At 56.6% G+C, this 22,998-nt stretch overlaps 1 long non-coding RNA gene and 9 other non-coding genes across 18 annotated transcripts in view; all 10 read left to right on the forward strand.

Moving 5' to 3' along the window:
• LOC136793933 (uncharacterized) overlaps positions 1-22,998 on the forward strand; it is a 68,099-nt gene that overhangs the window by 32,710 nt on the left and 12,391 nt on the right. For 3 of the 9 annotated variants that reach the window (XR_010840023.1, XR_010840019.1, XR_010840025.1), the window contains exons 1-3: positions 17,658-18,800; positions 19,059-19,196; positions 21,850-21,987. This is a non-coding gene — a long non-coding RNA (uncharacterized lncRNA). Of the gene's footprint in view, positions 1-13,688; positions 13,712-15,404; positions 16,432-17,654; positions 18,801-19,058; positions 19,197-21,849; positions 21,992-22,998 lie in introns of those variants that run through there. The other 6 variants (XR_010840021.1, XR_010840020.1, XR_010840022.1 and 3 more) reach the window with 6 other exon arrangements.
• LOC131754007 (small nucleolar RNA SNORD116) lies at positions 281-373 on the forward strand. The gene has a single exon (XR_009335059.1). It is a non-coding gene; the product is annotated as a small nucleolar RNA SNORD116 (small nucleolar RNA).
• LOC131754066 (small nucleolar RNA SNORD116) lies at positions 3,057-3,149 on the forward strand. The gene has a single exon (XR_009335115.1). It is a non-coding gene; the product is annotated as a small nucleolar RNA SNORD116 (small nucleolar RNA).
• LOC131754009 (small nucleolar RNA SNORD116) lies at positions 5,734-5,826 on the forward strand. Its single transcript, XR_009335061.1, has one exon. It is a non-coding gene; the product is annotated as a small nucleolar RNA SNORD116 (small nucleolar RNA).
• On the forward strand, positions 8,510-8,602 carry LOC131754067 (small nucleolar RNA SNORD116). Its single transcript, XR_009335116.1, has one exon. It is a non-coding gene; the product is annotated as a small nucleolar RNA SNORD116 (small nucleolar RNA).
• On the forward strand, positions 11,187-11,279 carry LOC131754010 (small nucleolar RNA SNORD116). Its single transcript, XR_009335062.1, has one exon. It is a non-coding gene; the product is annotated as a small nucleolar RNA SNORD116 (small nucleolar RNA).
• On the forward strand, positions 13,965-14,057 carry LOC131754068 (small nucleolar RNA SNORD116). The gene has a single exon (XR_009335117.1). It is a non-coding gene; the product is annotated as a small nucleolar RNA SNORD116 (small nucleolar RNA).
• Positions 16,645-16,737, forward strand: LOC131754011 (small nucleolar RNA SNORD116). The gene has a single exon (XR_009335063.1). It is a non-coding gene; the product is annotated as a small nucleolar RNA SNORD116 (small nucleolar RNA).
• LOC131754082 (small nucleolar RNA SNORD116) lies at positions 19,408-19,500 on the forward strand. The gene has a single exon (XR_009335130.1). It is a non-coding gene; the product is annotated as a small nucleolar RNA SNORD116 (small nucleolar RNA).
• LOC131754083 (small nucleolar RNA SNORD116) lies at positions 22,223-22,315 on the forward strand. Its single transcript, XR_009335131.1, has one exon. It is a non-coding gene; the product is annotated as a small nucleolar RNA SNORD116 (small nucleolar RNA).

Here is a 22,998-nt window from a genome sequence, read left to right on the forward strand (position 1 = left end):
GCTAAGGAGAATTGGAAGAACGGGGCGGGCGCATGTTGCTAAGTGTGGCCGTGGCTAACTCTGGAAGGTAGGCATTCACCCAGCCTAAGATGTGCCATTGGATATTAGGTTTTCCTCAGACGGGCCCAGTGGCTGCCAGAGTGGATTGAGTGTTGCTCTTGAGTCCTCTGGCCTGAGGACTGTGGATTCCCCAGGGTTTTGGAGTACCAGGGGGTCGTGGACCCTCTGCAGACCCCCATGGCATGCCCGCTTGTGTGCTGCAGCCTCCCAGCACGTGCTTGGATCGATGATGACACCCTTGTATGCATTCCTTGGAAAATCTGAACAAAATGAGTGAGAACCCTCTACCGTCTCCTCATCGAAACTGAGGTCCAGCACGTTTCCTCTGTCGGGGGTAGGGGACCGTGAGGAGGGCGGGCCAGCGTCCCCTGCTGACATGCATGCAAACACCACCCAGGGCTCCTAATATTGGAGGGGCCCCTGTCTGAGGGTCGACTGTGTCTACCCATAAGCTGGGTCGCCTATGAATATCAGGTGTCTGCTGCAAGGCCGTTGAGGCCATGCGAGGGGGCGTGCTCTCCTGCTGGTCTTGAGAGTCGGGGTGTGTGCTGGTGTAGGCCAAGTGAGCTTGCAGCTTGGCAAAGTGTGTTTTGGCCAGGATCACGCTTGGTGCATGCCGCTTCGGGGTTTAATTCTGGAGGCCAAAATGAGCAAGCTTCTCTGGTTGGAACCCGGAGGCTGAGGCCAGGCCTGTGGCCCTCCGTGTTCTTGCGTTTGGCACGGTGAGTTTCTTGAGTGCCAAGTGAGGCTGGAGCTGTGGACGGGTGTGGCTCGGGTTGGGCGTCGGCCTAATGCGGCTGATGGATCAGGCCTGGGTGTTGCCCTTGTCTGCTCCCCTACTTTAACTGCCGGCACACTGCTGGGGACAAGTGGGTCATCGTGGAGTGGGGTGAGGACCGCGCTGCACTTAAGCCTGCGTGGTGGCTGATGGCCGGGACAGGAATGTACGGGAGGATGAGGACAGGTCCTCTGTGATGTCATGAAATGGGCTGTCATCATTGGGTGGCAGGTGCTGGCCTCGGCTTCCCAAGGATGTGTCCTGTTTGTGATGGGCTGGCATCAGCTGCCTAAGAAGGGGAGGCTTTGACAGTTCACGAGGATGCGGTGAGGTAGGTAACTTGTGTTCAGTTGCGATCCCTTTGCCGGAGGAATGACTCCCAAAGGGTGTCTTGCGGGACCTAGAGTAGATGGACATGCTGAGGTATTTGTGCCGGCCTCCGAGGAGGAAGGTGAGTTATGCGAACATGCGCTTTGGCCGCTTTGTTCCCCCGTTTGGGAATGTGCAGCGCGAAAGTGTTTCTCCCAGAGGGCATGACGTGGCCGGCCCGTGTGTCACGTGGGCCTTTCAAGCAGGCAGAGGTTTATGCGGGCCGGAGATGGGGGCACCGTTGCGATGGCCGGTGCACTGCCGCGGACAGCCACTGTGCCCTTTCAGACTTGCAAGTCCCCTCGCGTGACAGAGGTCTTCCATTGAATGTCTGTGTGTGATCCTCGGGGACGGTGGCCTTGAAGTCTGTGAGGTCCTCGGGAGTGTCGCTGTGGCAGTGAAGAAGTGCCAGAATGCATGGGGTGTGGTCAGCGTCCTCAAAGCAGACATGTATGCGGTCTGTCTTCCTTGGTGTACAGTGTCGCCATGTCCGCACGATGCCTGTGGCTTTGAGCAAGGTCGAGTCGCCGTGCGGGCAGGAGGTGGGCACGTAGGACGAGGCTGTCAAGCATTTGAGCGTCTCCTCCGGGTTGAGGGCTGCAAAACCTGCCGGCTGGGAGCTGGCGAGACGTGGCCGGGAAAATGGCCTAGTTTCCGTCGTGGGGTTCCCACCTGGGTCATGGTTGCTAAGGCCCACCACTTCCCGTGGTGGGCATTCCCAAGGGTCCACAGAACGTGATTTGTCCTAGTTGGCGAGAAGTGGCACTTGGCACTTGGGCTGAAGTCCGCTAGCCCCTTGAGAGGTGCGGGGCTGCGTCTTGCCTGTAGCCAGCTGAAGGTCAGTGTCAACGCCAACCATGGGAGGTTTCCTTGCTTCCAAAAGTGCTGGGAGTGGCCCCAGGTGGACATCAGATGTGCTACTAGGTGGCAGGGTCTCCAGGTCCACGTACGTGCGACACCCACGGCCGGGACTCATGTCTGGACCAATCTCTGTGCTTTGGTCAGAAGGCATGGCTGTGGGAGAGCGGGAGACCGTTGCCTATTTCAACAGCGTCTGGGGGTCCACGTTCACACGTGGCCTCTTGAAGCTGACAGGCGTCTTTCTGCATTCGGTGGGGTGGTCCAAAGCCTTGGTGCTGTGTATAAACTGTGGCTTTTACTGTTCAAGGTCACTGCCGAGGGCCTCAAGCATACCCAAAGACCAAGACGCGGATTCAGAGCCCCAGAGAGAAACCCACGAGTGCGTCACCCTGCGCAGTGATTGTCACGCCCTCGCGCACGCAGGAACACACACACACACACACCCTCACACACAACGGCCGACGTACGTGCCTAACTTACTGCAGTCGTGCTGTCAGACAAACATTCAGTTCTTCGTAAGGGCTAGAGGTCCTTGTGAAGCAGGTTCGGAGCTCTGGCCCAGGTAAATGTTCTCAGGAATCATGTTCTAAGGACGCCGGTCCAATTCTGAATCCTGAGTGATTTCTGTCCACTTCTCAGGTGCGGTTGATTGGCAAGGCTGGCCGATGGCAAAGGGAAGAGGACGTTTGCGTGGTCCGACGACTGGAGGTGAAGAGGAGAACTGGAACGAGTGAGGTGGGCCACGTTGCCGAGCGTGGACGTGGATAACACAGGTCGGTAGGCATTCAACCACCCCGAGACGTGCCATTGGGTATTAGGTTTCCCTCTGACGGGCCCAGTGGCTGCAAGAGTGGATTGACTGTCGCTCTTGCTGAGAGGCCTGAGGGCTGTGTATTTCCCACTCTTTTGGCGTACTCTGAGGTCTAGGCTCCTCTGAACAGCCCCACAGCCTGCCCGGCTGTGTGCTACAGCGTCCCAGCATGTGCTTCGATCGACGATGACACCCTTGTATGCATTCCTTGGAAAATCTGAACAAAATGAGTGAGAACGCTGTACCGTCTCCTCCTCGAAACTGAGGTCCAGGACGTTTCCTCTCTCGGGGATAGGGGACTGTGAGGAGTGAGGGCCAGCGTCCCCTGCCGACATGCATGCAAACACCACCCAGGGCTCCAGCATTGGAGGGGCTCCTGTCTAAGGTTCAACCATGTCTGTACGAGAGCTGGGTCGTCCATGAATCCCAGGTCCCTGCTGAGAGGCCGGTGAGGGCTTGCGAGGCACCTAGCTCCCCTTCTGGTCTTCAGAGTCGGAGTGTGTGCTCTTTTAGGCCCAGTGAGCTTGCAGCTTGGATAGGTGTGTTTTGGCCAGGATCACACTTTATTCATGCCGCTTCTGGGTTTGAGTCCGGAAGCCAAAATGAGCAAGCTTCCTTTGTTGCAGCCTGGAGCCTCACGCCAGGCCTGTGGCCTTCCCCGATTTTGCGTGTGGCGCGGTGAAGTTCTCGAGTGCCCAGTGGGTCTCGAGCAGTGCGTGGCGGTGGGCTCGGGTTGAGCATCTGCAGAAGGGTGCTGAGGGAGTAGGCTTTGCCGTTGCCCTTGTGAGCTCCTGTACTGCAACTCCCGGCACTGCGTTGGCTGCCAGTGGGTCACGGTGGAGTGGGTTGAGGCCGGAGTGCTGTATTTAGGCCTGCGTGGCGGCTGACGGACTGGACAGAAAGGTAAGCCGTGATGAGGACAGGTCCTGCGTGATGTTGTGGCATGGGCTGGCATCATTGGGTTGCAGGCACTGGCCTCGTCTTCCCAAGGATGTGTCATGTTCATGCTGGGCTGGCATCAGCTGCCTATGGAGGGGATGGCTTTGGCAGTTCATGTGGATGCGGTGAGGTAGGTAACCTGCCTAGACTTGTGATTCCATTGCGGGAGGAATGACGCCCCAAGGGTGTCTTGCGGGACGTAGAGAAGATAGACATGCTGAGGCGTCTGTGCCGGTCTCCTTGCGGGTAGGTGAGTTATGCGAACGTGCCCTTTGGCCACTCTGTTCCCTGATTTGGGAATGTGCAAAGCGAAGGTGTTTCTCCAGGCGGGCATGACGCGGCCGGCCCGTGTGGCAGGCAGGCTTTTCGAACAGCCAGAGGTTTATCTGGAGCAGTCCGTTGGCGGGGCAGAGGTGGGTGTCACTGTTGCGATGCCAGGTGCGCTGCCGTGGACAGCCACTGTTCCCTTTGAAGCTTCCAGGTCCCCTCGCGTGGCACAGGTCTTCCGCTTGAAATCTGTCTGTGGTCCTCGGGGACAGTGCCTTTGACCTCTGTTTGGTTCTTAGTAGTGTCGCTGTGGCAGGGCAGAAGTGCCAGGATGCACGGGGTAAGGTCGGTGTCATGAAAGCAGACATGCTTGCGGTCTGTCTTCCCTGGTGTACAGTGTCCCCGTGTGTGCTTCCGGTAGGGTCAAGTTGCCCTGTGAGCAGGAGGAGGGCACATAGGACGAAGCTGTCCAGCATTTGAGCGCTTACTCCGGATTCAGGGCCGCGAACCCTTCCGGCCGGGCGCTGGCGACACTTGGCCGGGAAGGTGGCCTAGTTTCCGCCGTGGGGCTGGGACCTGGGTCATGGTTGCTGAAGCCGCCCGCTTCCTGTGGTGGACACTCCCATGGGTCCTCGGAAAGTGATTTGGCCTATTTGGCGAGAATTGTCACTTGGGCTGAATTTGGTTAGCCCCTGAGAGGTGCCGGGCCGCATCTTGTCTGTAGGCAGCTGCACAAAAGTATTGGCCCGCCCACAGGGTGTTTCCTTGCTTTCAGAGGCGCTGGGGGTGGCCCCAAGTGCACATCAGATGTGCTACAAGCTGGCAGGATCTCCTGTGGCCTATGTCAACAGCCCCTGGGGGTCAAAGTTCACCTTCAGCCTCTTGAAACTTGCAGGGGTCTTTCTCCATTCAATTGGGGGGGTCCAAAGCCACGGCGCTGTGTATCAACTGTGGGTTTCATTGTTCAAGGTCTCAGCAGAGGGCCACAGCGACACACAGAGACCAGGATGCGGATTCAGAGGCACACAAAGAAGCCCAGAAGCGCGCGTCCTCGTGCGCAGTCACAGTGACACACGCTCACGCGCGTGAACACACGCATACTCCCTCTCTGACACCGGCCAACGTACGTGCCGAACTTCCTGCAGTTGTGCAGTTAGACAAACATTGAGTTCTCGGTAAGGGTAGAGGTCCTTGGGAAGCAGGGTCTGGGCTCAAGCCCAGGTAAAAGGGCGTGTGAATCATGTTCTCTTAGGAACGCGGTCCAATTCTGAAGCCTGTGTGATTTATGGGCACTGCTCAGGCGCAGCTGCTGGGCAAGGCTGGCCGTCGGCAAAGACCAGACCTTCGCGTTGTCTGATGACTGGACGTGCTAAGGAGAATTGGAAGAACGGGGCGGGCGCATGTTGCTAAGTGTGGCCGTGGCTAACTCTGGAAGGTAGGCATTCACCCAGCCTAAGATGTGCCATTGGATATTAGGTTTGCCTCAGACGGGCCCAGTGGCTGCCAGAGTGGATTGAGTGTTGCTCTTGAGTCCTCTGGCCTGAGGACTGTGGATTCCCCAGGGTTTTGGAGTACCAGGGGGTCGTGGACCCTCTGCAGACCCCCATGGCATGCCCGCTTGTGTGCTGCAGCCTCCCAGCACGTGCTTGGATCGATGATGACACCCTTGTATGCATTCCTTGGAAAATCTGAACAAAATGAGTGAGAACCCTCTACCGTCTCCTCATCGAAACTGAGGTCCAGCACGTTTCCTCTGTCGGGGGTAGGGGACCGTGAGGAGGGCGGGCCAGCGTCCCCTGCTGACATGCATGCAAACACCACCCAGGGCTCCTAATATTGGAGGGGCCCCTGTCTGAGGGTCGACTGTGTCTACCCATAAGCTGGGTCGCCTATGAATATCAGGTGTCTGCTGCAAGGCCGTTGAGGCCATGCGAGGGGGCGTGCTCTCCTGCTGGTCTTGAGAGTCGGGGTGTGTGCTGGTGTAGGCCAAGTGAGCTTGCAGCTTGGCAAAGTGTGTTTTGGCCAGGATCACGCTTGGTACATGCCGCTTCGGGGTTTAATTCTGGAGGCCAAAATGAGCAAGCTTCTCTGGTTGGAACCCGGAGGCTGAGGCCAGGCCTGTGGCCCTCCGTGTTCTTGCGTTTGGCACGGTGAGTTTCTTGAGTGCCAAGTGAGGCTGGAGCTGTGGACGGGTGTGGCTCGGGTTGGGCGTCGGCCTAATGCGGCTGATGGATCAGGCCTGGGTGTTGCCCTTGTCTGCTCCCCTACTTTAACTGCCGGCACAGTGCTGGGGACAAGTGGGTCATCGTGGAGTGGGGTGAGGACCGCGCTGCACTTAAGCCTGCGTGGTGGCTGATGGCCGGGACAGGAATGTACGGGAGGATGAGGACAGGTCCTCTGTGATGTCATGAAATGGGCTGTCATCATTGGGTGGCAGGTGCTGGCCTCGGCTTCCCAAGGATGTGTCCTGTTTGTGATGGGCTGGCATCAGCTGCCTAAGAAGGGGAGGCTTTGACAGTTCATGAGGATGCGGTGAGGTAGGTAACTTGTGTTCAGTTGCGATCCCTTTGCCGGAGGAATGACTCCCAAAGGGTGTCTTGCGGGACCTAGAGTAGATGGACATGCTGAGGTATTTGTACCGGCCTCCGAGAAGGAAGGTGAGTTATGCAAACATGCGCTTTGGCCGCTTTGTTCCCCCGTTTGGGAATGTGCAGCGCGAAAGTGTTTCTCCCAGAGGGCATGACGTGGCCGGCCCGTGTGGCACGTGGGCCTTTCAAGCAGGCAGAGGTTTATGCGGGCCGGAGATGGGGGCACCGTTGCGATGGCCGGTGCACTGCCGCGGACAGCCACTGTGCCCTTTCAGACTTGCAAGTCCCCTCGCGTGACAGAGGTCTTCCATTGAATGTCTGTGTGTGATCCTCGGGGACGGTGGCCTTGAAGTCTGTGAGGTCCTCGGGAGTGTCGCTGTGGCAGTGAAGAAGTGCCAGAATGCATGGGGTGTGGTCAGCGTCCTCAAAGCAGACATGTATGCGGTCTGTCTTCCTTGGTGTACAGTGTCGCCATGTCCGCACGATGCCTGTGGCTTTGAGCAAGGTCGAGTCGCCGTGCGGGCAGGAGGTGGGCACGTAGGACGAGGCTGTCAAGCATTTGAGCGTCTCCTCCGGGTTGAGGGCTGCAAAACCTGCCGGCTGGGAGCTGGCGAGACGTGGCCGGGAAAATGGCCTAGTTTCCGTCGTGGGGTTCCCACCTGGGTCATGGTTGCTAAGGCCCACCACTTCCCGTGGTGGGCATTCCCAAGGGTCCACAGAACGTGATTTGTCCTAGTTGGCGAGAAGTGGCACTTGGCACTTGGGCTGAAGTCCGCTAGCCCCTTGAGAGGTGCGGGGCTGCGTCTTGCCTGTAGCCAGCTGAAGGTCAGTGTCAACGCCAACCATGGGAGGTTTCCTTGCTTCCAAAAGTGCTGGGAGTGGCCCCAGGTGGACATCAGATGTGCTACTAGGTGGCAGGGTCTCCAGGTCCACGTACGTGCGACACCCACGGCCGGGACTCATGTCTGGACCAATCTCTGTGCTTTGGTCAGAAGGCATGGCTGTGGGAGAGCGGGAGACCGTTGCCTATTTCAACAGCGTCTGGGGGTCCACGTTCACACGTGGCCTCTTGAAGCTGACAGGCGTCTTTCTGCATTCGGTGGGGTGGTCCAAAGCCTTGGTGCTGTGTATAAACTGTGGCTTTTACTGTTCAAGGTCACTGCCGAGGGCCTCAAGCATACCCAAAGACCAAGACGCGGATTCAGAGCCCCAGAGAGAAACCCACGAGTGCGTCACCCTGCGCAGTGATTGTCACGCCCTCGCGCACGCAGGAACACACACACACACACACCCTCACACACAACGGCCGACGTACGTGCCTAACTTACTGCAGTCGTGCTGTCAGACAAACATTCAGTTCTTCGTAAGGGCTAGAGGTCCTTGTGAAGCAGGTTCGGAGCTCTGGCCCAGGTAAATGTTCTCAGGAATCATGTTCTAAGGACGCCGGTCCAATTCTGAATCCTGAGTGATTTCTGTCCACTTCTCAGGTGCGGTTGATTGGCAAGGCTGGCCGATGGCAAAGGGAAGAGGACGTTTGCGTGGTCCGACGACTGGAGGTGAAGAGGAGAACTGGAACGAGTGAGGTGGGCCACGTTGCCGAGCGTGGACGTGGATAACACAGGTCGGTAGGCATTCAACCACCCCGAGACGTGCCATTGGGTATTAGGTTTCCCTCTGACGGGCCCAGTGGCTGCAAGAGTGGATTGACTGTCGCTCTTGCTGAGAGGCCTGAGGGCTGTGTATTTCCCACTCTTTTGGCGTACTCTGAGGTCTAGGCTCCTCTGAACAGCCCCACAGCCTGCCCGGCTGTGTGCTACAGCGTCCCAGCATGTGCTTCGATCGACGATGACACCCTTGTATGCATTCCTTGGAAAATCTGAACAAAATGAGTGAGAACGCTGTACCGTCTCCTCCTCGAAACTGAGGTCCAGGACGTTTCCTCTCTCGGGGATAGGGGACTGTGAGGAGTGAGGGCCAGCGTCCCCTGCCGACATGCATGCAAACACCACCCAGGGCTCCAGCATTGGAGGGGCTCCTGTCTAAGGTTCAACCATGTCTGTACGAGAGCTGGGTCGTCCATGAATCCCAGGTCCCTGCTGAGAGGCCGGTGAGGGCTTGCGAGGCACCTAGCTCCCCTTCTGGTCTTCAGAGTCGGAGTGTGTGCTCTTTTAGGCCCAGTGAGCTTGCAGCTTGGATAGGTGTGTTTTGGCCAGGATCACACTTTATTCATGCCGCTTCTGGGTTTGAGTCCGGAAGCCAAAATGAGCAAGCTTCCTTTGTTGCAGCCTGGAGCCTCACGCCAGGCCTGTGGCCTTCCCCGATTTTGCGTGTGGCGCGGTGAGGTTCTCGAGTGCCCAGTGGGTCTCGAGCAGTGCGTGGCGGTGGGCTCGGGTTGAGCATCTGCAGAAGGGTGCTGAGGGAGTAGGCTTTGCCGTTGCCCTTGTGAGCTCCTGTACTGCAACTCCCGGCACTGCGTTGGCTGCCAGTGGGTCACGGTGGAGTGGGTTGAGGCCGGAGTGCTGTATTTAGGCCTGCGTGGCGGCTGACGGACTGGACAGAAAGGTAAGCCGTGATGAGGACAGGTCCTGCGTGATGTTGTGGCATGGGCTGGCATCATTGGGTTGCAGGCACTGGCCTCGTCTTCCCAAGGATGTGTCATGTTCATGCTGGGCTGGCATCAGCTGCCTATGGAGGGGATGGCTTTGGCAGTTCATGTGGATGCGGTGAGGTAGGTAACCTGCCTAGACTTGTGATTCCATTGCGGGAGGAATGACGCCCCAAGGGTGTCTTGCGGGACGTAGAGAAGATAGACATGCTGAGGCGTCTGTGCCGGTCTCCTTGCGGGTAGGTGAGTTATGCGAACGTGCCCTTTGGCCACTCTGTTCCCTGATTTGGGAATGTGCAAAGCGAAGGTGTTTCTCCAGGCGGGCATGACGCGGCCGGCCCGTGTGGCAGGCAGGCTTTTCGAACAGCCAGAGGTTTATCTGGAGCAGTCCGTTGGCGGGGCAGAGGTGGGTGTCACTGTTGCGATGCCAGGTGCGCTGCCGTGGACAGCCACTGTTCCCTTTGAAGCTTCCAGGTCCCCTCGCGTGGCACAGGTCTTCCGCTTGAAATCTGTCTGTGGTCCTCGGGGACAGTGCCTTTGACCTCTGTTTGGTTCTTAGTAGTGTCGCTGTGGCAGGGCAGAAGTGCCAGGATGCACGGGGTAAGGTCGGTGTCATGAAAGCAGACATGCTTGCGGTCTGTCTTCCCTGGTGTACAGTGTCCCCGTGTGTGCTTCCGGTAGGGTCAAGTTGCCCTGTGAGCAGGAGGAGGGCACATAGGACGAAGCTGTCCAGCATTTGAGCGCTTACTCCGGATTCAGGGCCGCGAACCCTTCCGGCCGGGCGCTGGCGACACTTGGCCGGGAAGGTGGCCTAGTTTCCGCCGTGGGGCTGGGACCTGGGTCATGGTTGCTGAAGCCGCCCGCTTCCTGTGGTGGACACTCCCATGGGTCCTCGGAAAGTGATTTGGCCTATTTGGCGAGAATTGTCACTTGGGCTGAATTTGGTTAGCCCCTGAGAGGTGCCGGGCCGCATCTTGTCTGTAGGCAGCTGCACAAAAGTATTGGCCCGCCCACAGGGTGTTTCCTTGCTTCCAGAGGCGCTGGGGGTGGCCCCAAGTGCACATCAGATGTGCTACAAGCTGGCAGGATCTCCTGTGGCCTATGTCAACAGCCCCTGGGGGTCAAAGTTCACCTTCAGCCTCTTGAAACTTGCAGGGGTCTTTGTCCATTCAATTGGGGGGGTCCAAAGCCACGGCGCTGTGTATCAACTGTGGGTTTCATTGTTCAAGGTCTCAGCAGAGGGCCACAGCGACACACAGAGACCAGGATGCGGATTCAGAGGCACACAAAGAAGCCCAGAAGCGCGCGTCCTCGTGCGCAGTCACAGTGACACACGCTCACGCGCGTGAACACACGCATACTCCCTCTCTGACACCGGCCAACGTACGTGCCGAACTTCCTGCAGTTGTGCAGTTAGACAAACATTGAGTTCTCGGTAAGGGTAGAGGTCCTTGGGAAGCAGGGTCTGGGCTCAAGCCCAGGTAAAAGGGCGTGTGAATCATGTTCTCTTAGGAACGCGGTCCAATTCTGAAGCCTGTGTGATTTATGGGCACTGCTCAGGCGCAGCTGCTGGGCAAGGCTGGCCGTCGGCAAAGACCAGACCTTCGCGTTGTCTGATGACTGGACGTGCTAAGGAGAATTGGAAGAACGGGGCGGGCGCATGTTGCTAAGTGTGGCCGTGGCTAACTCTGGAAGGTAGGCATTCACCCAGCCTAAGATGTGCCATTGGATATTAGGTTTGCCTCAGACGGGCCCAGTGGCTGCCAGAGTGGATTGAGTGTTGCTCTTGAGTCCTCTGGCCTGAGGACTGTGGATTCCCCAGGGTTTTGGAGTACCAGGGGGTCGTGGACCCTCTGCAGACCCCCATGGCATGCCCGCTTGTGTGCTGCAGCCTCCCAGCACGTGCTTGGATCGATGATGACACCCTTGTATGCATTCCTTGGAAAATCTGAACAAAATGAGTGAGAACCCTCTACCGTCTCCTCATCGAAACTGAGGTCCAGCATGTTTCCTCTGTCGGGGGTAGGGGACCGTGAGGAGGGCGGGCCAGCGTCCCCTGCTGACATGCATGCAAACACCACCCAGGGCTCCTAATATTGGAGGGGCCCCTGTCTGAGGGTCGACTGTGTCTACCCATAAGCTGGGTCGCCTATGAATATCAGGTGTCTGCTGCAAGGCCGTTGAGGCCATGCGAGGGGGCGTGCTCTCCTGCTGGTCTTGAGAGTCGGGGTGTGTGCTGGTGTAGGCCAAGTGAGCTTGCAGCTTGGCAAAGTGTGTTTTGGCCAGGATCACGCTTGGTACATGCCGCTTCGGGGTTTAATTCTGGAGGCCAAAATGAGCAAGCTTCTCTGGTTGGAACCCGGAGGCTGAGGCCAGGCCTGTGGCCCTCCGTGTTCTTGCGTTTGGCACGGTGAGTTTCTTGAGTGCCAAGTGAGGCTGGAGCTGTGGACGGGTGTGGCTCGGGTTGGGCGTCGGCCTAATGTGGCTGATGGATCAGGCCTGGGTGTTGCCCTTGTCTGCTCCCCTACTTTAACTGCCGGCACAGTGCTGGGGACAAGTGGGTCATCGTGGAGTGGGGTGAGGACCGCGCTGCACTTAAGCCTGCGTGGTGGCTGATGGCCGGGACAGGAATGTACGGGAGGATGAGGACAGGTCCTCTGTGATGTCATGAAATGGGCTGTCATCATTGGGTGGCAGGTGCTGGCCTCGGCTTCCCAAGGATGTGTCCTGTTTGTGATGGGCTGGCATCAGCTGCCTAAGAAGGGGAGGCTTTGACAGTTCATGAGGATGCGGTGAGGTAGGTAACTTGTGTTCAGTTGCGATCCCTTTGCCGGAGGAATGACTCCCAAAGGGTGTCTTGCGGGACCTAGAGTAGATGGACATGCTGAGGTATTTGTACCGGCCTTCGAGAAGGAAGGTGAGTTATGCAAACATGCGCTTTGGCCGCTTTGTTCCCCCGTTTGGGAATGTGCAGCGCGAAAGTGTTTCTCCCAGAGGGCATGACGTGGCCGGCCCGTGTGGCACGTGGGCCTTTCAAGCAGGCAGAGGTTTATGCGGGCCGGAGATGGGGGCACCGTTGCGATGGCCGGTGCACTGCCGCGGACAGCCACTGTGCCCTTTCAGACTTGCAAGTCCCCTCGCGTGACAGAGGTCTTCCATTGAATGTCTGTGTGTGATCCTCGGGGACGGTGGCCTTGAAGTCTGTGAGGTCCTCGGGAGTGTCGCTGTGGCAGTGAAGAAGTGCCAGAATGCATGGGGTGTGGTCAGCGTCCTCAAAGCAGACATGTATGCGGTCTGTCTTCCTTGGTGTACAGTGTCGCCATGTCCGCACGATGCCTGTGGCTTTGAGCAAGGTCGAGTCGCCGTGCGGGCAGGAGGTGGGCACGTAGGACGAGGCTGTCAAGCATTTGAGCGTCTCCTCCGGGTTGAGGGCTGCAAAACCTGCCGGCTGGGAGCTGGCGAGACGTGGCCGGGAAAATGGCCTAGTTTCCGTCGTGGGGTTCCCACCTGGGTCATGGTTGCTAAGGCCCACCACTTCCCGTGGTGGGCATTCCCAAGGGTCCACAGAACGTGATTTGTCCTAGTTGGCGAGAAGTGGCACTTGGCACTTGGGCTGAAGTCCGCTAGCCCCTTGAGAGGTGCGGGGCTGCGTCTTGCCTGTAGCCAGCTGAAGGTCAGTGTCAACGCCAACCATGGGAGGTTTCCTTGCTTCCAAAAGTGCTGGGAGTGGCCCCAGGTGGACATCAGATGTGCTACTAGGTGGCAGGGTCTCCAGGTCCACGTACGTGCGACACCCACGGCCGGGACTCATGTCTGGACCAATCTCTGTGCTTTGGTCAGAAGGCATGGCTGTGGGAGAGCGGGAGACCGTTGCCTATTTCAACAGCGTCTGGGGGTCCACGTTCACACGTGGCCTCTTGAAGCTGACAGGCGTCTTTCTGCATTCGGTGGGGTGGTCCAAAGCCTCGGTGCTGTGTATAAACTGTGGCTTTTACTGTTCAAGGTCACTGCCGAGGGCCTCAAGCATACCCAAAGACCAAGACGCGGATTCAGAGGCCCACAGAGAAACCCACGAGTGCGTCACCCTGCGCAGTGATTGTCACGGCCTCGCGCACGCAGGTACACACACACACACACACACCCTCACACACAACGGCCGACGTACGTGCCTAACTTACTGCAGTCGTGCTGTCAGACAAACATTCAGTTCTTCGTAAGGGCTAGAGGTCCTTGTGAAGCAGGTTCGGAGCTCTGGCCCAGGTAAATGTTCTCAGGAATCATGTTCTAAGGACGCCGGTCCAATTCTGAATCCTGAGTGATTTCTGTCCACTTCTCAGGTGCGGTTGATTGGCAAGGCTGGCCGATGGCAAAGGGAAGAGGACGTTTGCGTGGTCCGACGACTGGAGGTGAAGAGGAGAACTGGAACGAGTGAGGTGGGCCACGTTGCCGAGCGTGGACGTGGATAACACAGGTCGGTAGGCATTCAACCACCCCGAGACGTGCCATTGGGTATTAGGTTTCCCTCTGACGGGCCCAGTGGCTGCAAGAGTGGATTGACTGTCGCTCTTGCTGAGAGGCCTGAGGGCTGTGTATTTCCCACTCTTTTGGCGTACTCTGAGGTCTAGGCTCCTCTGAACAGCCCCACGGCCTGCCCGGCTGTGTGCTACAGCGTCCCAGCATGTGCTTCGATCGACGATGACACCCTTGTATGCATTCCTTGGAAAATCTGAACAAAATGAGTGAGAACGCTGTACCGTCTCCTCCTCGAAACTGAGGTCCAGGACGTTTCCTCTCTCAGGGATAGGGGACTGTGAGGAGTGAGGGCCAGCGTCCCCTGCCGACATGCATGCAAACACCACCCGGGGCTCCAGCATTGGAGGGGCTCCTGTCTAAGGTTCAACCATGTCTGTACGAGAGCTGGGTCGTCCATGAATCCCAGGTCCCTGCTGAGAGGCCGGTGAGGGCTTGCGAGGCACCTAGCTCCCCTTCTGGTCTTCAGAGTCGGAGTGTGTGCTCTTTTAGGCCCAGTGAGCTTGCAGCTTGGATAGGTGTGTTTTGGCCAGGATCACACTTTATTCATGCCGCTTCTGGGTTTGAGTCCGGAAGCCAAAATGAGCAAGCTTCCTTTGTTGCAGCCTGGAGCCTCACGCCAGGCCTGTGGCCTTCCCCGATTTTGCGTGTGGCCCGGTGAGGTTCTCGAGTGCCCAGTGGGTCTCGAGCAGTGCGTGGCGGTGGGCTCGGGTTGAGCATCTGCAGAAGGATGCTGAGGGAGTAGGCTTTGCCGTTGCCCTTGTGAGCTCCTGTACTGCAACTCCTGGCACTGCGTTGGCTGCCAGTGGGTCACGGTGGAGTGGGGTGAGGCCGGAGTGCTGTATTTAGGCCTGCGTGGCGGCTGACGGACTGGACAGAAAGGTAAGCCGTGATGAGGACAGGTCCTGCGCGATGTTGTGGCATGGGCTGGCATCATTGGGTTGCAGGCACTGGCCTCGTCTTCCCAAGGATGTGTCATGTTCATGCTGGGCTGGCATCAGCTGCCTATGGAGGGGATGGCTTTGGCAGTTCATGTGGATGCGGTGAGGTAGGTAACCTGCCTAGACTTGTGATTCCATTGCGGGAGGAATGACGCCCCAAGCGTGTCTTGCAGGACGTAGACAAGATAGACATGCTGAGGCGTCTGTGCCGGTCTCCTTGCGGGTAGGTGAGTTATGCGAACGTGCCCTTTGGCCACTCTGTTCCCTGATTTGGGAATGTGCAAAGCGAAGGTGTTTCTCCAGGCGGGCATGACGCGGCCGGCCCGTGTGGCAGGCAGGCTTTTCGAACAGCCAGAGGTTTATCTGGAGCAGTCCGTTGGCGGGGCAGAGGTGGGTGTCACTGTTGCGATGCCAGGTGCGCTGCCGTGGACAGCCACTGTTCCCTTTGAAGCTTCCAGGTCCCCTCGCGTGGCACAGGTCTTCCGCTTGAAATCTGTCTGTGGTCCTCGGGGACAGTGCCTTTGACCTCTGTTTGGTTCTTAGTAGTGTCGCTGTGGCAGGGCAGAAGTGCCAGGATGCACGGGGTAAGGTCGGTGTCATGAAAGCAGACATGCTTGCGGTCTGTCTTCCCTGGTGTACAGTGTCCCCGTGTGTGCTTCCGGTAGGGTCAAGTTGCCCTGTGAGCAGGAGGAGGGCACATAGGACGAAGCTGTCCAGCATTTGAGCGCTTACTCCGGATTCAGGGCCGCGAACCCTTCCGGCCGGGCGCTGGCGACACTTGGCCGGGAAGGTGGCCTAGTTTCCGCCGTGGGGCTGGGACCTGGGTCATGGTTGCTGAAGCCGCCCGCTTCCTGTGGTGGACACTCCCATGGGTCCTCGGAAAGTGATTTGGCCTATTTGGCGAGAATTGTCACTTGGGCTGAATTTGGTTAGCCCCTGAGAGGTGCCGGGCCGCATCTTGTCTGTAGGCAGCTGCACAAAAGTATTGGCCCGCCCACAGGGTGTTTCCTTGCTTCCAGAGGCGCTGGGGGTGGCCCCAAGTGCACATCAGATGTGCTACAAGCTGGCAGGATCTCCTGTGGCCTATGTCAACAGCCCCTGGGGGTCAAAGTTCACCTTCAGCCTCTTGAAACTTGCAGGGGTCTTTCTCCATTCAATTGGGGGGGTCCAAAGCCACGGCGCTGTGTATCAACTGTGGGTTTCATTGTTCGAGGTCTCAGCAGAGGGCCACAGCGACACACAGAGACCAGGATGCGGATTCAGAGGCACACAAAGAAGCCCAGAAGCGCGCGTCCTCGTGCGCAGTCACAGTGACACACGCTCACGCGCGTGAACACACGCATACTCCCTCTCTGACACCGGCCAACGTACGTGCCGAACTTCCTGCAGTTGTGCAGTTAGACAAACATTGAGTTCTCGGTAAGGGTAGAGGTCCTTGGGAAGCAGGGTCTGGGCTCAAGCCCAGGTAAAAGGGCGTGTGAATCATGTTCTCTTAGGAACGCGGTCCAATTCTGAAGCCTGTGTGATTTATGGGCACTGCTCAGGCGCAGCTGCTGGGCAAGGCTGGCCGTCGGCAAAGACCAGAAGACCTTCGCGTTGTCTGATGACTGGACGTGCTAAGGAGAATTGGAAGAACGGGGCGGGCGCATGTTGCTAAGTGTGGCCGTGGCTAACTCTGGAAGGTAGGCATTCACCCAGCCTAAGATGTGCCATTGGATATTAGGTTTTCCTCAGACGGGCCCAGTGGCTGCCAGAGTGGATTGAGTGTTGCTCTTGAGTCCTCTGGCCTGAGGACTGTGGATTCCCCAGGGTTTTGGAGTACCAGGGGGTCATGGACCCTCTGCAGACCCCCACGGCATGCCCGCTTGTGTGCTGCCGCCTCCCAGCACGTGCTTGGATCGATGATGACACCCTTGTATGCATTCCTTGGAAAATCTGAACAAAATGAGTGAGAACCCTCTACCGTCTCCTCATCGAAACTGAGGTCCAGCACGTTTCCTCTCTCGGGGGTAGGGGACCGTGAGGAGGGCGGGCCAGCGTCCCCTGCTGACATGCATGCAAACACCACCCAAGGCTCCTAATATTGGAGGGGCCCCTGTCTGAGGGTCGACTGTGTCTACCCATAAGCTGGGTCGCTTATGAATATCAGGTGTCTGCTGCAAGGCCGTTGAGGCCATGCGAGGGGGCATGCTCTCCTGCTGGTCTTGAGAGTCGGGGTGTGTGCTGGTGTAGGCCAAGTGAGCTTGCAGCTTGGCAAAGTGTGTTTTGGCTAGGATCACGCTTGGTGCATGCTGCTTCGGGGTTTCATTCTGGAGGCCAAAATGAGCGAGCTTCTCTGGTTGGAACCCGGAGGCTGAGGCCAGGCCTCTGGCCCTCCGTGTTCTTGCGTTTGGCACGGTGAGTTTCTTGAGTGCCAAGTGAGGCTGGAGCTGTGGACGGGTGTGGCTCGGGTTGGGCGTCGGCCTAATGCGGCTGATGGATCAGGCCTGGGTATTGCCCTTGTCTGCTCCCCTACTTTAACTGCCGGCACAGTGCTGGGGACAAGTGGGTCATCGTGGAGTGGGGTGAGGACCGCGCTGCACTTAAGCCTGCGTGGTGGCTGATGGCCGGGACAGGAATGTACGGGAGGATGAGGACAGGTCCTCTGTGATGTCATGAAATGGGCTGTCATCATTGGGTGGCAGGTGCTGGCCTCGGCTTCCCAAGGATGTGTCCTATTTGTGATGGGCTGGCATCAGCTGCCTAAGAAGGGGAGGCTTTGACAGTTCATGAGGATGCGGTGAGGTAGGTAACTTGTGTTCAGTTGCGATCCCTTTGCCGGAGGAATGATTCCCAAAGGGTGTCTTGCGGGACCTAGAGTAGATGGACATGCTGAGGTATTTGTGCCGGCCTCCGAGGAGGAAGGTGAGTTATGCAAACATGCGCTTTGGCCGCTTTGTTCCCCCGTTTGGGAATGTGCAGCGTGAAAGTGTTTCTCCCAGAGGGCATGACGTGGCCAGCCCGTGTGTCACGCGGGCCTTTCAAACAGGCAGAGATTTATGCGGGCCGGACATGAGGGCACTGTTTTGATGCCTGGTGCACTGCCGTGGACAGCCACTGTGCCATTTAAGCTTCTAGGTACCCTCGCGTAGCCGAGGTCTACTGTTGGAAGTCTGTCTCTGGTCCTCGCGGATGGTGCCTTTGATCTCTCTGAGATTCTTAGTAGTGTCTCTGTGGCAGTGCAGTATTGCCTGGTTGCATTGGGTGGGGTGGACATCGTCAAAGCAGATATGCTTGTGGTCTGTCTTCCCTGGTGTTCAATGTCACCGTGTTCACATGATGTCTATGGCTTCCAGGATGGTTGAGGCGCCCTTTTGGCAGGAGAAGGGCACTTAAGTTGAGACTATTGAGTGTTTGATCATTTCCTCACTGTTCTCGGCCATGGACCCTGCCACCTGGCAGCTTTCTGAAACGTGGCCATGAAGGTGTCCTAGTTTCTGCCGTGGGGTTCCAACGTGGGTCATGGTTGCTGAAGCCCACCACTTCCCGTGGTGGTTATTCCCATTGCGCCATGGAAAGTGATTCGGCATAGTTGGGAAGAAGTGGCACTTGTTCCATTGTTCATTAGCCCCATGAGAGCTACCATGCTGCATCTGGCATATAGCCAGCTGTACGTCTGTCTTGCCCCCCCCTTTAGGAGTTTCCCTTTCTTCTGGAAGTGCTGGGAGTGGCCCCAAGTGCACATCAGATGTGTTACTAGCTGGCAAGCTCTCCAGGTCATGTAGATGTGACACCCACGGCCGGGAGGCAGGTCTCGTCCAGTCTTTGTGCTTTGGTCAGAAGGCTTGGCTGTTGGAGAGCAGTTGTCCGTGGCATATTTCAATAGCCCCTGGGGCTCAAAGTTCACATTCGGCCTCTTGAAACTGACAGGTGTCTTTTTCCTTTCAGTTGATGGACCATCCAGGGTGCTGTGTATAAACTGTGGCATTCACTGTTGGAGACATCTGAAGAAGGCCACAGGGGCACACAGAGAACAAGATGCCTATTCACAGGCACACACAGAAACCCACAAGTAAGTCCTCATGGGCAGTCACATTCACACATGCACACACGTGTGAATAAACACATACAGCATCTCACACACAGGCCAATGTACGTGCCTAACTTCCTGCAGTCGTGCTGTCAGACAAACATTCAGTTCTTCGTAAGGGTTAGAGGTCCTTGGGAATCAGGTTCAGAGCTTAAGCCCAGGTAAATGTTTGCATGGATCATGTTCTCTGAGGACCCCTGTCCAATTCTGAAGCCTGTGTGTTTTCTGTCCACTTCTCAGGTGAAGTCGCTGGACAAGGCTGGCCGTTGGCATAGAGAAAAAGACCTTCGCATGGTCTGAGACTGGAGGTGCTAAGGAGAAATGGAAAAAGTGAGGCGTGCCCATGTTGCTGATTGTGGCTGTGGATAACTCAGGACGGTAGGCATTCAACCACCCCATGATGTGCCAATGGATATTAGGGTTTCCTGAGACGGGCTCAGTGGCTGCAGTAGTGGATTGCCTGTTCCTCTTGCTGAGTGCCCTGAGGGCTGTGGATTCCTCAGGCTTTTCGAATACTCTGGGGTCATGGCTCCTCTGCAGAGCCAAGCAGCCTGCCCTGTTGTGTTGTGCACTGTCCCAGCATCTTCTTGGATGGAAGATGACACCCTTGTATGCATTCCTTGGAAAATCTGAATAAAACGAGTGAGAACGCTGTACTGTCTCCTCATTGAAACTGAGTTCCAGCACGTTTCCTCCCTCGGGGGTAGGGTACAGTTGGGAGTGAGGGCCACTGTCTGCTTGCTGACATGCATGGAAACACCACCTAGGGTGCCAGCATTTGAGGGGCTCCTATCTGAAGGTCAACCATATCTGCACATTAGCTGGGACGTCTATGAATCCCAGGTCCTTGGTGAAAGGCCAATGACAGATTACAAGGTGGCAGGCTGTCTTGCTGGTTTTAGGTGTCATAGTGTGTGCTGGTCCAGGCTCACTGAGCATGTGGCTTGGAGATGTGTGTTTTGGCCATGTTTCCTCTTTGGTCGTGGCACTTCAGAGGGTGTTTGGAAACCAAAATGATCAAGCTTCCCTGGCTGTGGCCTGGATCCCCAGGCCAGGCATGTGGCCCTCCCTGTTGTTGCCTTTGCCGTGATGAGTTTCTTGAATGCCCAGTGGGGCTGGAGCAATGGGTGGGGGTGAGCTGGGCTGGGCATCAGCAGAAGGGGGCTGATGGATTAGGCTTCAGTGTTGCCCTTGTCAGCTTGTGCACTGCAACTCTCGGCACAACGTTGGCGCCAAGTGGGTCATCATGTAGTTGGGTGAGAACCAAGTGCTGCATTTAAGCCTGTATAATGGCTGATGGCCTGGACAGGAAGGTACTGAATGATGAGGACAAGTCCTGTGTTATGTAATGGGGTGGGCTGTCATCATTGTGTTGCAGGCAGTTTCCTCGGCTTCCCTAGTATGTCCCCGAACCATGAGGGTTGCCATCAGCTGCCTAGGAAGGAGAGGGCTTTTGCGGTCCAAGTGGATGTGTGTGATTGGTGACCTATGTTGATCAGGGACACTTGCCTGAGGAATGACACCCAAATGGTTTATTGCAGGGGGTATAAGAGATCCACTTGCTGAGGAGTTGGGGCTAGCCCCCCTAGGGGGAGGTGAGTTATGCAAACATGCCCTTTGGCCCCTTTGTTCCCTGGTTATGTAATGTGTGAGGTGGAAGTGTTTCTCCCAAAGGGCATGACACGGCCTGCCCAGGTAGCACGCAAGTCTTTCACAGGGCCAGATGTTTATCTGTGGAAAACCATGGGTGTGGCAGAGATGGGGGCGATATTGTGATGCCAGGCACGCTGCCATGGACAGTCAGTTGTGCTCTTTCAGGGTTTCAGTTCCCCTCCCGTGGCAGAGGTCCTCCATTTGAAGTCTTTCTGTGATCCTTGTAGATGGCACCTTTGTTCTCTGTGAGGTCCTTGTTGGTGTTGCTGTGATGGTGAAGAGGTTACAGAATGTATGGCATGGGGTCAACCTCATGAAAGCCGACATGCTTACTGTCTGTCTTCCATGGTGCTCAGTGCCTCCCATGTTACCATGGTGTCTGTGGCTTCTTGTTGTGTCCAATTGCCCTGTGGCAGGAGGAGGGCACGTGGGACAAGCATATCCAGCATCTGAGCATTTCCTCAGGAACCAGAGCCACGAATCCTGTCAGTTGTTTATCTTGCTGGAACCTGGCCAGGAAGGTGGCCTAGTTTCCTTGTGTGGTTCGACCCTGCATAATGGTGGTTGAAGACCAGCACTTCCCATGGTCGCCATGCCCGTGGGCCCACGGCAAGTGATTTGGCATAGTTGGCCTTAAGTGGCACCTGGTCTTAAGTCCTTTGGCCCCTTGAGAGGAAGAGGGGCTGCATGTTGCCTGTAGCCAGCTGCAGGGCAGTGTTGGCCTGCCCGTGGGAGGTTCCCTTCTTCCCAGAGGTGCTGGGAGTGGCCAGCAAGTGCACATCAGATGTGCTAGGGTAGCTGGCAGGGTCTCCAGGCTTATGTAGACGTCACACCCACAGCCAGGAGGCCAAGCCAGTCTCAACAAGTCTATGTGCTTTGGTCAGAAGACAGTGCTGTTGGAGAGCAGGAGTCCGTTGCTTATTTCAACAGCCCCTGGGGTCAAAGTTTGCATGCGGCCTCTTGAAGGTAGCAGGGGTCTTTCAACATTCTGTGGCAGGGCCCGAGGCCATGGCTCTGTGTATAAATTGTTGCTTTTCCTGTTTGAGGCCTTTGCAGAGGGGTACAGAGACACACAGAAGCCCAGACACAGGTACAGAGGCACACATAGAAACCCGCAAGCGAGTCCTTGTGTGCAGTTACAGTCACACACATGTGCAAGTGTGCACGTGTACACATATATCCTCACACTCGCGGGCCCACGTACATGCCTACCTTCCTTCAGTCGTGCTGTCAGACACGCATTCACTCCCCCATAAGGGATTGAGGTACTTGGGAAGCAGGTGCAGGGCTTATCCCCAGGTAAATGTTGGCGTGAATACTGTTCTCTGAGTACGCTGGTCCAATTCTGAAACCTGTGTGATTTCTGTCCACTTCTCAGATGCAGTTGCTGGGCAAGGCTGGCCATTGACTAAGACAAGAAGACCTTAGCGTGGTCTGATGACTGGAGGTGCAAGGGAGACATAGAAGAAATGGGGCAGCCCAGGGTGCCGAGCATGGCTGTGGATCACTCAGGACAGTAGGTATTCTCCCACTCCAAGGTGTGCCATTCGATATTAGGGTTTCCTTGGATGGTCCCAGTGGTTGCAAGCATGGATTGACTGATCTTAATGCTGAGAGGCCTGGGTGGTGGGGATTCCCCAGGCTCTGGAGCTCTCCGAGGTCACTGAGTTCTCTGTGGACCCATACAGATTGACTGATCTTAACACTGAGCCGCCTGCCCTTTGGGTTCTCCAGCATCCCAGCACGTACTGGGAACAATGATGTCTTCCTCACATGCATTCCTTGGAAGATCTATAGGAAATGATTGTGAACACCCTATCATCTCCTTATTGAAACTGAGGTCCACTCTGTGGCTTCCAGGGGGAATGTAAGGAGAGTGTCACGTTGCAGTTGCTGCCTTGGATATCTGCAGTCACGTTGTGAGGGTTTAGTTCATGGGATTCTTGTGGGAAGAAGAGACATTGGGAAAGAGCCTGGGATTCACATCCATGGAGGAAGGCTAAGGAGACATGTCATCTCTGGGCACCCGAGTTTAATCAAGCTTCTGTGGTGAGGGGTGGCTCTGGAGACATTTTGATCTGGGGAGAAAGAGAAAGGCAAGGCAAATGGGAAATAAATGTGACATGATTGGCTAATCCCATGGGTGGACTGGTGGGCAGATAGATTGACAGTGGGCATAGGATTCCTGGAACTCCTCTGGGATGCCTTCAGGTGCATTTGAAGGCATATATAGGGAAGGATTATGGGTGCACATTTTTGAACCATCCCGCCCTTGGCCTCTCCTTTGTCAATTTGCATCACGGCGGGTCCCTGTGCCAGCTAGTGGTTGCCTTTGTGGCACAGTATGGTGTCTTCGCAAGAGGGCTGATTTGAAGGCCATGGGGTGTTTTGACCCTGTCTGGCCACGTTCACCCTATGTTGAAGATGTGAAGGTTTTCCTCAGGACTTCCCTGCATCATTACTGTACCCAGCTCACACACTGTTCCCTGAGGATTAGAGATCTTCCCAGAGGTCTTTGAGCACAACC

Source organism: Kogia breviceps, chromosome 3 (assembly GCF_026419965.1).
Source record: "Kogia breviceps isolate mKogBre1 chromosome 3, mKogBre1 haplotype 1, whole genome shotgun sequence".
NCBI classification, from domain to species: Eukaryota; Metazoa; Chordata; class Mammalia; order Artiodactyla; family Physeteridae; genus Kogia; species Kogia breviceps.